At 35.7% G+C, this 15079-nt stretch overlaps 1 protein-coding gene across 1 annotated transcript in view; it reads right to left on the reverse strand.

Annotated features, from left to right (window-relative positions):
- LOC118272517 (BTB/POZ domain-containing protein 6-B) overlaps positions 1-9935 on the reverse strand; it is a 28888-nt gene extending 18953 nt beyond the window's left edge. Inside the window, exon 1 of the mRNA XM_035589081.2 lies at positions 9404-9935. The gene's annotated coding sequence lies outside the window, so the exon portion shown is untranslated. The remainder of the gene's footprint in view (positions 1-9403) is intronic.
- Between the last annotated feature and the right edge of the window lie 5144 nt (positions 9936-15079).

Below are 15079 nucleotides of genomic sequence, written 5' to 3' on the forward strand. Positions count from 1 at the left end.
AAGTCGGGTATATTTTCGTAGCCACTGCTATTGATGAGTACAATACATGCATACATCAACAGCCTTTTAGTGGCCACTGCTGACCAAAGCCTCTTCTCGCATGGAGAAGGTTTGATTTATTAATCACCACGCTTGGTCAATTGACGATTTTAAAAACTTTGGGTATATAATACTTATTTTTATTAGTAGCATTAGTACCCAGGTGAGATAGCGGCCAAACTTCGACCCATTAAATGTAAAAAATAAAAAAAAGCAAGTCGTGCAACTATTATGATTACTTTTATGATACACCTAACTTATTATAATTATTTATTTATTTATTAAACATTGTTAAAATACACGGCCACGGTCATTCGTATAAAATGCAACGTATGACGTTAAACTAAATCTCATGGATGCATAATAACAATGACTCAATAATTCTATTATTGTATTCCTTACAAAAAAACTTCAAACTTCAGTTTATATGCAGTTATAGATACATAACAGCGACCCACGTATAGAGCAATGTCATAATTCTTCCAATATCATTAGGCTTAGTCATAATACTCGTATTATGTCGTGTTGTACCTATAATCAGAAATTTAGTATATGAGTCGAAGCACTAATTACATTAATAGTGCGAAACATGACCAGGTTGCACGGACTAGATACTAGTGGATGACCGCGTATGCGCCTACAATATTTTAACCCTTCTTTAAAATATATCATTAAAAATATCTTCCGTTTAAATTGTCCATCTTGTAAATTATTATCGTATAAACTATTAGGTAAGTATAGCTGGCTATAAGATTCTATCTGTGTAGGAAAATTCACCGATATTATCCTTTTATTTATTTAAAGGGAGAAAATCATCCTCAGACTTTCGGGGAGCGTCAGACTCCTGCTTTTCGAGCCGAAACCTAGAAACTAATCTAGTACTTTAATTTTCAGTAGCGAATAATTAGCGCTACGAAAAAACAAGACATTTCTTATTAAGCTTGAAACGATATTTTGTTGTACATACAAGGATATATTAAGTTTAGCAGACCATAAGCTATATTATGTTATAAGTACTAAGTTCTATATACCTAGGTCTGCTTGTTCATGACTCGGTAGACCTAAATAGCCCTATTTAATTGCGGTTGTGGTCAATTGTATTGTTTTTACTTTCCTATACAAATAACACAAACAACTAATACAGGGTATTTCAACAAGAACTTTGTTTTTTAAAACAAAATAAAATAAAGAATTTGGTGGAAAATGAATAAAATTTTTATTGTATTAAAAGGAGAAAAGTTTGGCAATTATTTATTTATTTATTTATTTATTTAAAAAGCTTTATGCACATGTACATGGGTGGACATAATGCCGTTGGCATTTTCTACCTGTCTGACCCTTGGGTGGTGAAGAGAACATACCAGGCGGGTGCAAGGAACATGATAGATATCTAAAATGGGAAAAATAAGATGTATTTCGGACATATACACAATACATATATTTATAATAGTGATATAATATAATACGATACACACATAGATACATACATATATATATATATATAGATATACATTACAGATACATATATAGATACATACATAAACATACTCATACATAACACATACTACATACAGAGAATGGTCAGTGTGATGAATCAGCCAACCTCTTTAGTAAAAGCTCGCGAATCTTCCTCTTAAAAGTTAAACGACTTGACACCATCCTGATATCCCGGGGGAGCGCATTCCACAGAAAAATGCCTTGCACAAAAAAGGAAGAGTGGAGAAAGTCAGTGCGATGAGTGGGACATTGAAGAAGACGGTTATGGGATGAACGGAGTTGTTTGTTGTGGTTTGCGCAGATGTATTGGAAATAGGGGGACAGATAACTAGGTGAAGAAGGAGTATCAAGAAAGGAGAATAGAGTGGTTAGCGCCCTTTGCTCCCTGCGCTGGCGAATGGGCAACCACTTTAATTGCAACCTATGTGCAGAAATATGATCATATTTACGCAGGTTGAATACGAATCGAATGCAGTTATTCAGAAGTCGGTCAAGTTTATTGAGGAGATCTGCATTCAGGTCGTAGTAACAAACATCAGCATAATCGATAATAGGAAAAACCAAGGCCTGCACCAGCATAGCTTTCGTAGCGGAAGGAAGCAAGTTCTTCAGCCTGTATAGCACCCGTAGTGATCCGGTGACCCTTTTGCATACGTTAGTGACCTGTGCATGCCACTTCAAATTTGTATCAATGCACAGCCCCAGATCCCTAACTTCGCTACTCAGAGGGATAGCCACATCATTAAATGATACAGCCGGTAGATTGGTCCTGTCAATCCCGCTCAGCGTACGGACGCTTCCCAGGATAATGGCCTGGCATTTCAGTGGATTCACCGCTATGCCAAACCTCTCAGACCAATTTTTAATGGCTGCCAAGTCCCCGTTGACCTTCCAGATGGCGTCAGACAAACCGTCAACGCCAGCCTGACAATAAAGTTGCAAGTCATCAGCGTATAGATGGTACGCACACTGAAGTTCGGAAGTTATGAGATTGATGAAGACGGAAAATAAAAGAGGAGATAGAATGCCGCCTTGAGGAACGCCAGTTTTTAGTTCGCACCAGCTAGATGAAGCCTCATCCAGCTTGATCGACTGCTGACGCTCTTGAAGATAGGAAGAGAACCATTCAAGTGATTTGCCAGAGATCGCAAGATGGGATAGGATGGCTAGAAGGATATCGTGACTGACCATATTGAAGGCGTTAGAGAAATCTACTAAAACCAGAACCGTGGCCTTAGTGTCCTCCAGGCCAGTTCTAATATCGCCAGTCACTTTGAGGAGGGCAGAAACAGTGCTGTGTCCTGGCCTGAATCCAGATTGGAGAGGGCTGATGAGTCCATTGCAGTAAATGTACTTAGACAGTTGTTTGTGGACACAGGCTTCAAGGACTTTGGATAGGAAAGGGAGTATTGAAATAGGCCGGAAATGAGAGGGTATAGTGGGAGCAGGGACTTTCGGGAGAGGACGAACAAAGGCATTACGCCATAGGGATGGGAAAGTTCCGGAATAGAGGGAAAAATTTATAATGTGGGTTATCGCTGGCAGGACGTGATCCAAGATTGTGATGATCATGTGGCGAGAAATATTGTCACACCCTACCGCTTTGGATTTATATTTATATTTGATTTGATGATTTTAGAATAGGTACTTAATAGTTAGTTTTGGAATTGCATGCATTTTGTAATTTAAACTGCGTTCTGTTTTACACAACACTTGACTCAAGTGACCCTTGAGGCGTTTGCAATGTTAAAGAGATTTGATATTATCGTAAGTATGTCGATAAACTGATAAGTAAGGAATACTATAATCAGTACTTATACAGGGTGTCCCTGAAGTCGACGTCCAACAGGCACCAGATAATCGGCAAGGTTCCAAATGTTATCAGAAAAATATAAAAAAAATTCTAAGTCGTACAGTTTTTAAATTACAGTGACTTATGTGTTATCCACAAAAAAGTACACCCTGTGCCAGTCTTTTGACTCTTGTTGCTACAAATCTTTATTTTTTCATCTGCAGTCTTCCTTACATTATCCTGAATAGTGCTCCAGTAATATGGAATCATAAATTCTTAGCCAACTGCTTTAGATTGGAAAACATTGTTAGTTTTAGAGGAACTAAATACTCTGAATAAAATTTTCACCTTACTTTAAGTGACTGTACTGAATAAATTATGTATGGCGCTAGTAGTGGCAAATTTCACCAAAGTTGGCGCATTTAATAAGGATTATAAAATGGTATAGCACTTTGCACATTATTTATTAAATTCGACACAAAAAAAGACTTTTCAACGAAACTCCGTTTCGATGAATTTATTTGAACTTACTAAAAATTCTTCTAGTGTACTCAAATCATACGTTATAACCTCGTATGCACTAGACAACACTTTGCACGCTATTTGTTATCATCATGTTGAAAATGAGCGAGGATCTCTTGTCAAACAACATTGTCTGTTTACCCGTGATTTCGCACAACTATGTATGAAAAATGATATCTGACAAATATCCACCAGGACCACACTGACAGATGTTGATTCTTTCATCAAAATTTTTAATCACTTTCCTAACAATCACACCTCCAGACCACATAGCACACCACACAGTGACACGTTGAGCATGCAAAGGCTTCTCAATAATTGCTTTAGGATTTTCAGATGCCCAAATGCGGCAATTTTGCTTATTGACATACTATGACAAATGAAAATGTGCTTCGTCTGAAAAAATGTTTTTGAGAAAAACCAGCAGGTTGTTCTGAGCAAATCTGCGGCGATTTGAATGGTCGGTCAGCTTCAATTCCTGCACCAGTTGAATTTTGTAAGGCTTCAAAGCCAAATCCTTTCGCAAAATTCGCCATGTTGTGCTTTTGGATAACCCCAATTGTTGAGAACGTCGTGAAATTGATAACTTTCGATCTTCTTCAGCACTGTGGCTCACGGCAGCGATGTTTTCTGTTGAACGACCCAGTCGAACACGTATTGGTGTTGGCACATTTTGTACCGAGCCTGTCGACTCAAATTTCGCGACCAAATTCTTGATAGCGATCTCAGAAGGACGATTATGTTGCCCGAAAATATCACGAATTTTACGAAATGTAACTTTAACAGAACGACCATTTTCATAGTGAATTTTAATTATTTTAATGCAATTTTTGAGCGAAATTGAATTCATTGTAGAAGTTGCCAAAGCACCTACTACGAATACCGCCAAAAATTAAATGTCAAAAACTGCCACGTTCTTGGTGTTGCTCTAAGTAAAAACAAAGTTCTTGTTGAAAAACCCTTTATAAGTCCCTACAATATCAATGGTGCAGTTAACTGTCATATAATATAAACAGTCAATAATTCTGAAATTTATATATAAAATATATTAAACACACATTTTAACTTTATTATTATATGCATAATATGTCATTTCTATTATTAAATTTGTAAAAGTGCATCATGCATTATGCATCTGGTATTCGTCATTTCATCCTTTCGATCTCCGGCCACCGTAAGTGTGGGTTTGCGGACTGCAGACGGCAAGCACCCTCAAAAAACATTTACCAACATAATGATAATATTATCTAGTCTATTGTTGAAAAGAGAATCCGTAACGTTAAATCTTAACTCTGTCTAATAACTGATAATTACGAAACAAAAGCTCCAAAATGACCAACTCTATCCAAAAAAAGGGCTAAAAAATAATAATTTAACATCAATAAGAACAAAATTATTCAAGTTATTGTTTTTATTTAACAATGTTACTATTCCACTAAAGATTTTCTTAATGACAAGAACATTGTTATAGTATAGTGCATAATAATTAAAAATAGAAAATAAGTCTAATATTTGTACACCGATTCGGTAGAATATAGATGAGACAGTAATTAACATAAAACACCCATTGTGGCGACATTCTGACAAATAAATTATTCTTACTTCTTTCGATCCAGCGAAATAAAAAATAGCGCAAACAAAACCTATACTATGAGACTATAGACTTCTATGTATATATCTACCACGGGGCTGGCATATTCTTAGAATAAAAGTCGTTAAAATAAAAGATAAAAAAATAAATATACATATACCTATGTATATCGACCACCTAGCTCAAAATACAGTCTCAAACACAGCATTTCCAACTTAAAAAAAGAGAAATCCCACAAAAACATTTCATGTTAAATGTTGCCAAGACGAGACCATATAGCTCGCACTGTCAAAAAGTAATCAGATCCCGTGTAGAGCCAAGTTTCTAACCCTACATGCCCAGACCTAAATCGATAAGCCCTAATTTCACACTCAAGTTACGGGGAAATTCTACAGCCATAGCTCGTACTGCGTAGTTCGTAGCGCGTAGCAGAGTTTTTACGCTATAATCTCGTAGGCCCGCAAACCTTGGACGTAACTGGCGAGTTGGCCGCACGGAAAGAGTTTAGAAGATTGAATAGATTTTTAAGCTCAAGCCCATATGACGAATAGCAAAAAGTCCGTGCGGCCGACTCGCCAGTTACGTCCAAGGTTTGCACGCCTACGAGATTATAGCGTAAAAACTCTGCTACGCGCTACGAACTACGCAGTACGAGCTATGGCTGTAGAATTTCCCCGTAACTTGAGTGTGAAATTAGGGCTTATCGATTTAGGTCTGGGCATGTAGGGTTAGAAACTTGGCTCTACACGGGATCTGATTACTTTTTGACAGTGCGAGCTATATGGTCTCGTCTTGGCAACATTTAACATGAAATGTTTTTGTGGGATTTCATTTCTTTTTGTAGGTTGCTTATGATAGAAAGATAAAATGAGCGACAAATACAAGTATTTTTTGTCGCTCATTTTTTCTTTCTTTTTTTGGGGTATATTTCTTCAATTATTTTTAACACTAGATTAACAACTATCAATATCGTAATTTTCTACCTACTATACAATATTCAAACCGTACGTAATCCTAAACTACTTAAGTTAAACCTATTAACAATGAAAATTAAACAATGACCTACGTATCAAATTATTCTCACTAAGTCGTACCTACATAAACAACTATAAACATATTATACCTACTAACCTATACTACTTAATTGCAAATACCTACTTATTCAATCTTTGAATTTCTTAATTAAATTTGTGAGAAAATTGCAAACGTAATGCTAATACTTTTTATCAATGAAAATTAAAACACTAGTACCTAACTAAACCTTCACCTACTAAACTACTAAATTTATAAGAAAATTGCAAACGTAATCCTAATACTTTTTATCAATGAAAATTAAAACACTAGTATCTAAACCTTTACCTACTAAACTACTAACAATTAAACCCCTCCGCGGCCGCATTCAGACCTCTAGCGTCAAAAGTTGCGGAAGTCTCGAACAAACTTTCACCCCTAGTTTAAGGGGTTGGGGGGTAAAAGTTCCAAGTTTTAGGATTTTTTTGTTGTTTGGGTACTAATACTAGCTTACATACCAAATTTCAGTTTTCTAGGACTTCAGGAAGTACCTTAAGAATTTTGTTGATCATCAGTGAGTGAGTGAGTGAGTGAGTGAGTGACGAAATCGGGGTATTTTAGATATCAATAAAATCTAAAGTATAAGAGCTATGCAATTGAAACTTTAGAGGTTTATTAAGTCTACCACTGACATTATATCCTGAAAATTTTGTTTATCTGGTATAACCCAAACTCAAGTTATGAAGGTTCAAAAATACGACGAAGCGCTTCGAGAAAAGGTAGGTAGTGCCCTTGCGCTTGCGCTTCGCTTGGCTCGTCTTGGCGGGGGCACTACCGTGCCCCCAGATAAAACCAAAATAATTACAAGACGTCTACGTAGTACGTACTTAATTGCATATCTACCTTCTTAATTGCAGTATACCCTAGGACCGTCTGCGGTTCGCTACTTCAATTAGCTAGACGAGTAAACATAGTACGGCTGGTAGGGTCGTCGCCACTGACTCGAACCCCTTTACAATTGATTGAATACCGTCACTTGTTTCATTTCACTTCAAAAGAGAATAGAAAGAACTTACCTAAGGTCTCTGGCTGCTTCACTGGTCGTGTGACCTCTAGTGCTGAACGTATAACTAGGAATGAGATACTATGAGAGACCCATGGAGGTAAAATTTATCTTAGGGTCCTTTAATGGCAACCTCATTAGGATTGGTCATTAGCTAATTTACTATACTCTATGACATTGGCAAATTAGGTGGTGTTTTTGAAAACTAATTAAGATTTTTTTATTTTGAAAACAAACAAATATGTATTGTTATTGTTGTTGTTGTATTGTAACTAATTAGTTAATTAGTTGGCAGTTTTTAAGCTTTCATGGGATTTAAAAAATAACACATAATGTCATTATTCTGCACCACCCAATGGTTGAACTGTCAGAGAATGCCCATACCATTAAGTCCACTTTCACAGTGTATGTGGAATAAAATTTTAAATCAATAAATATAGAGTGTAAACGGAATGATCCCGAAAAACGTTACATTTTCTTTTTATGTTTTTATATTTTTTATTGTTTTAGTTTTCGCATGTATTCGTCCAATATTAGCCTTAAGCAAGTTGATTATAATTATTATTACATAAATAAAACATTATATTCCTTTTTATTTAATAAATCTCGTTTTTTTTATTATCACCTATTTGCGGTGTGTTGGCGCGTGTATATTTTTGAATACACAGAAAAAGTTTCAAACACACCAATGAAAATGGAAAATGTTTGTCGTCTATGTTGTTCTATGAAATCCGTTTTCCTACTGAAGAGCTATTTGAAAATTCCATCTTCATAATCATTGTGGAAATATCGATCACTCACAACTGAAGTGAGTGCATTCTGAGTTCTCATTACACGTACTAAACATTCTTGGAAGTTATCAATGAATGTTGATTATATACTCGCAGTAGTGATTCAAACGTTACGTTTTGGCGACCTGCCAGCTGTTCTCGTATAAAAATTATGAATAGTGCCTAATTTTCTCAAGAATTTGTCTATTTTTAGACTTTTAAGTCATTTTGCAGTGTGTAAAATTATATTTTTAAATACTTTCCATCAAAGAATGAATGATTAATCTCTGAAGTACATGATTTTTATTAATTAAATGTTATGGGTGCCATAATGCAACCTGAAACAAGACTACTCCGAAATGTACAGTTGCGAAAGCAAAGTGTGTAAAGTGGTTTATTCTAACTTTCCATAAAAAACAATTAAATGATAGCAATGGTAGACTAAGTTCCAAAAGGCTTGGTGTTTTTAGGAATTTAATGAAGTTTAAAGTAAACAAAATACTCTAAACTCAATCGATAATCATCCTCATATGTACTGTTTATTTCGTGAATACTCGTACATTAAAAAGTATTTATCTCGTAAAGAAACTGATAACGAGAAAAGGGCCAGCACTTGAAATGAAACGTGCCTAATACGTTTAAATCAATCGTTGATATACTTTGCTGGTGAATTAGGAAAAATACCATTTTCGATACGTGGCATGATAATACAGAGCATAGGATGGATGTCCCTATATTACTTAGGATGTTATAGAAACATTCTAAGTAATGTACGTAATTAAGACTAAATAATGCGAAGACTTTGATATATAATACACCAACAACGTATGGTTTTAACAAGTATAGCTAGGACTAGGACCTAAGTGTAGCTATCGGTAATAAGAGGCATAACAAAACATAAACAATTTCACCAACGCTGCACCTGTGTAGTTATAGTGTTCACGAACACACCTTTACAGTCATCGTACTACGAACTTGAGCATGCAATACACATGGCCTATCTTTGCAATATCATGCTCACTTTTCACAAGTTAGTTCCCTCCTGTAACATTTTTAGGCTACACTACAAAACAAAGCCCACACTATTACATTAAAACACAACAAAACATTTTTATTACCTGTTGTGATGTGCGCTGATCTGTCAAACAGAGGCCAACTGATCACATTTCACTGGTGAATCATCTGTCCCGATGGAAACCTGGATCCTCAAGACACGTACGTACGAGAGTTCACTTCACAGAATACTAAATAATACTGAATTTAATGAAATGTTTAATGATTTGTCATTTAATGATGTGTACACTTGGGAACACGTCCTTTTGTGCGTGTGGTGGGTCGTGTATTGTGAGGCAGGGTGCCCGGGGCGCACCGGCGCGCGCCGCCCGCCCTGCGCGACCTCGCCCGTACACCGCGAGCGAGCAGCGTTCAGCGGAGCGATTCAAGCGGACTGAGCGGCTCCGTAGCAGCGGACTCACGCTCTCGCATGCTAATATTAGCGGCGGATTTTCGCGCGGAACAAGAGGCGCGCTCACGCCGAACCTCCGATGATAAGTGTGGCCGCTGGCTGGCGAGTACTGGCCACTACAGGCGCTGGGCAGCCGCCCGCCTCGGCAGCGCGCATGCGCCGCGCACACTTCACAACAAACAGTAGCCACTCAACTTACATAGTAACCGACCATTATTGACTAACGGCGCATTCCAATAAACTACCGATCGGTAATTTGCTTACGAGCCGTAGAATTTTGACATAAGATCCATACAAAATGTGTCAAAATTCTACGGCTCGTAAGCAAATTTACCGATCGGTAGTTTAGATGCGCCGTAAATGACGTTAAGCTCTAAGTACGTGAGCTTAAGTATCGAGACTTCATGACGGTACCTGCGAACTTTTTACCTGACGGAGCATGACAGTGCACCGTGTAATTGCACAGGCAACAATTAATGTTACTGGAATATTAAAATACATAAATCTTACATATAGTATAGGTAACGATTACATACACACAAGTACCTACCTACCTACAGAATACGAAATGTAATGTCAGGTATCGATATTCAAACTTTTCCCAGAACTTGGTCGGGCATTCGAGATCGATCTCCCGCTCGAGTCCTTGAGCCACGCGTGTAGCTGTGTGTGCAATGTATGCACCTCTAGTACTGTACTTTCGTGATGTAGGTGCGTGTCCTCTGTCTACTTTTTTGGGAATATTAAATCCTGTGTTTACGGTAACTGAATTTTAAGGTTTTCAGGCTCCTATCTAACTAAATTATAGATTTAGATTTCAAACTGAATAGTGTGATTTAGTGAATAGTGTAATAATTTATATTTCAAATTAACTCTATAATTAGCAGACCTAATAAGTATAAGGAGTATTCACACACAACAAGTTGTCTACGGTCAGCAGCTAAACTTCTACTACTATATTAGAAGTACATTTAAAAATAAATGTAACAACGTCACTCCTTTATCCACAAAGGGGTAGGCAGAGGTGCTCCTGCACATTACAGCACGTAATGCCAAACAGCGTGCTACAACTGAGAAAGTTTCAAAAAACTGAAAAAAGTCCCGTAATTCTTTTCCCGACCCGGAAATCAAACCCGAGACCTCTTGCCCGACACTCGCACTTGCGACCGCTCGACCAACAAGGCAGTTAGTAAATAGTTACACTTGTTTACCTTTGTTTTGCTCGTTTAATGCAATCAAACGATTGCAGTATTTTAAACTGTACAAAATAATATGAATTAATTATACGTGTAGTATCTTAGGAAACATTTTAATATCTCTTTGAAAGATATAATAGCTTTGGTTAATTGTGTTGTAAAATGCAGTAGTAGGTAGCTGTTCTTTTTTTTTCTTTATATGAGCTATAAAAATATGATTTATTTGTCTAGAGCAGGGGTTCCCAACTTTTTTCTGTCAACAAAGTAAATGCTACTAGGTACTTAGCTTATTCAGTATATTCTATAACACTACCTCATTGGTCGAGTGGTCCTAAGTGCGACAATGGAGCATTTCACACCCTTCTTGGATTTTTTTATTTTCCTGTTTTCATTTCAGCCAATGATACCACGGAGTCTGAAGTGTAGTATGGCTATGTTCGTCTCTTATTTACACTACATTTATTTAATAACAAACTTATTACATTATAGACACCTTACATAATTCGTAATTACAAAATTACCCTTCAATAAAATATTACATACACCTACAAAACACTACATTTGTAAGAAACTATGTTTATGATAGTACTAATTAACAACCTCATCGTAGTTACAAAATTACCCTTCAATAAAATATTACATACACCTACAAAACACTACATTTGTAAGTAACGATGTACATTAATAAAAAAAAAACTAAAATTTTGGACAATGTTAACCTACTTTATTCGCTAACTGTACCACATAGTCGAACACCGTAACCATACAAAGTAAACACGACCTTGTTTTACATAACAATAATAACTATATTTCTAAGAACTAATCGTTTTGTGAATGGCTTCCTTGTTTGTAAAAGGACCCTTTAGATAAAATATGAGAAAAATGTATTATTTCACGGTGAATATAGGTCTGCGTAGATGAGGGACTATGTGGTATATTTTAATATTTTTATCAATTTACATAGATAATGTAACCTACCTATGTATATGGTTTCTTTATAAACTATATTTTTTATCGAATAAAGCCGGTAAACGACGGATCACCTGATGGTAAGCAATCGCCTCCGCCCATGGACACCCGATACAACAAGAGTATTACAAGTGCTTTGCCGGCCTTATGGGGGTTAAGAATTTAAGGGTTGTTGAGGAATCGATTGGTTAAGATTGGGAAGGGAGGTAATTTGGGGTAACTAAATCAATGTAAGTACCTCTTATAAAATAGAAGAACTCATAAGAAAACTAAGGGTACCCAATGATTCAATGGAATCAAGATTCTCAGTGACATCTTTTTCATAATCCTGAATCCATTACATATTTTAATATTACCTTTTCTGTGGAGAAACGTCCGTCATCTACTTCCTAAGTAGACGACATAATTTCGTCGTAAGTAGGTTTTTCAATAAATTAATCATTAGTGATAAAATCAATCATAGACTGGTTGAAAATCCTATCCTATCGGAGCTTAATTTAAGAAAAAAAAAACACCCAAATCCAAAACCCCGTACTTAGCAGTCGAGCTAACGATCACTCAGCATTAAGGCAGTCAAGCATAGCATAGGTAGACAATTAGATAGAATAGACCATTAGTTTACTAATTTATTTCTATTTATTTTACAAAGTTTTACAATTTAATCTTATTAAGTAACTATTTCGCCAAACTGTACTTTTGAGTTTGTCGGTGTGGTGAATAGATATAAATGTTTTTGTAGTTTTAAATTATAATCACCTTTTTTACTAATTGAAATTACTAAGAATTTAATCTTTTGTTGTTATAACTTCATACATTTGAGTGCAAAATAGTTACAATATTAAGTTTATTAAGTAATTATAAAAACCCACCCAATTACCTACTTTTATTTGTAGAGTTTATAGTATAAAGAGGATTTTGTTATAAAATAAATTAATACGCAATTGTCATTGTTATACTCTGGGCACGATTCCAAATTAAATAAGTACATTCAGAGATAATACTTAAATCAAAACCAACAATTCTTTGGCCAGCCTGTGAATCGAACCCGATAGGTAATCGGGTTTACACCATAATAATATGTAATACCTAAGGTTTCATTTTACATATCGCAGTTTATTATCACGTGTGTAATAACATTTTATACTTAAAATTAATTAATTTTCACAGAAACTCATTTACATAGGTACATTGTGTAAGCAATTTACCTAGATAAGGATAATAATCTTAAAAACATTAAATTTAAATGTTCTCACTCTTATTGTTCTGGAGTGACGGCAAATTATGATCGTTAAGTTTATATGTAATATCATTTCCTTCAGGAATTAAATTATCAAGATATATTTTACCTACTCACGTGAAATACGGTTAGTGTAGAGCTTTTATCTATTCTGTAATTTGTCAATTCGAAACATACGAAGATGGTTCTGATGGTAGTTTCGGCATCTTAGAATAGGCGGGATACTACGACTACGACCACACAGCAATCGGCGTAAAACAACGCCTGCGCAGTGTTTCGCCGTGTGAAGGAGGTACCGGAATTTGCCATAATCTCCACGCTTGCAGGAAAATTTTAAAAAATGTTGGTTAGTTTTAAAAGCTCAGTCACCTTTAAAGTATAAAAAGGCGTTTTAAATTATTTATTCACACAAAAAAATATTAGGAACGACAGTAGACACTACATCCAACAAACCAATTATAAATTCGCTCATTTATTTCATACTCGCACGTTACGTTTGTACACAAAGTGCGCGTGCGTCTAAACCGCCGACACTGACTCACGCGCAATTTAAAATTATAACAATAACATTGTAGGGCGTTCACATTACTTCGAGGTTCTAATCTCGACGTCTATTACAATTTTAATATGTTAACAATTTGACCGCTAACTAATTCCGGTTACCATTTATTTACTAAAGGTTGTTCCGGTGTAGAAAATGAGAAACACATACCAACTTTTGTGTGAAGAATATTAGACAATAATAGACATTGTAGGCTATTCTTTGACTTATTTACTTAAAGCAGTTATTGTATTTTTCCATCAAAGAAGTTGACATTAGTCACGATTGGTATTAATTTTTATAAGTAAGTACCTTTATTGCACCTGCACATAAGAGGAATGTACCTAACTAAAATACACATTACATCTACTGAACTAAATGAAAATTTTATTCTGTATCTTTTCAAAAGCTATTGGGCTAAGTTTCTTTTAACAAAACTGTTAATTATTAGAAGTATGTTTGAAATAATCCCCCATACGATCCGAACGTAGGTATTAAGTAAATTAAACAGTGGCGCATATAAAACATTTACACATGACTTTATCTAATCTTGTAATTACTGAACAAACTTTGTTATTTTAGCTTAATCCACGTTAACGGGCAGCGGTTATGAGTACCTATCTACTACGTACTAATTAAATGAAAACTGGCCAAGGATTCTTAGATAGTCTTTGAAATGAAGCCATAGGATTATTATTTAATACTTTGACTGCCAACATAAATCTTCCGCTAGCGCCGGTAATTTTTGCCCCCCATGGCGTTTAATGTGTTAATAATTCAAATCACTAGGTAGGTACATAATTATGTCTACTATACATAACGGAATCGCTAGACATTTTTTTAATTCCTCTAATCTAATTCCATCCCTCTTTCCATTTTTTTCATTCCATTCAATCAATTGAACTTATTACCGTTGGACGTGGCAGTCTATTTGCAAATTCTTTCAAGTCATGCTTTTGACACAGTTTCGATGCAATAATTTGACGACCACGCTTTCTGCGCCCAAATGCATCAACAGGTATTTTTCTTACTCATAGTACCTACAAAAAAATAACAATGCAATATTTACTGCTGCTGCTCTGTATAATACTTATTTTTAGATCATTACTCCATTTTTACAGATCATCCAGAGGATCATAGTTATGATTCATTTATCGTATTTGTCCAAAACGTGCGCTGGTGAGTAACGTTTCTCCATAATACAAAAATGTAATTCTCTAATTTATGTTGTTTCATTTGCCAGTTCGACAACACAGATGTATTTAAGTAGTTAGGTAGGTGTTGTAGATACCTATATCTGCCATCTGTCACCTCTCAATACGTGCTTCCAAACTTGATCGTGCATTAATATCTAAATCAATTCTAACTGCAATATGACTGCATGGT

This window comes from Spodoptera frugiperda, chromosome 4, assembly GCF_023101765.2.
Source record: "Spodoptera frugiperda isolate SF20-4 chromosome 4, AGI-APGP_CSIRO_Sfru_2.0, whole genome shotgun sequence".
Classification (NCBI taxonomy): Eukaryota; Metazoa; Arthropoda; class Insecta; order Lepidoptera; family Noctuidae; genus Spodoptera; species Spodoptera frugiperda.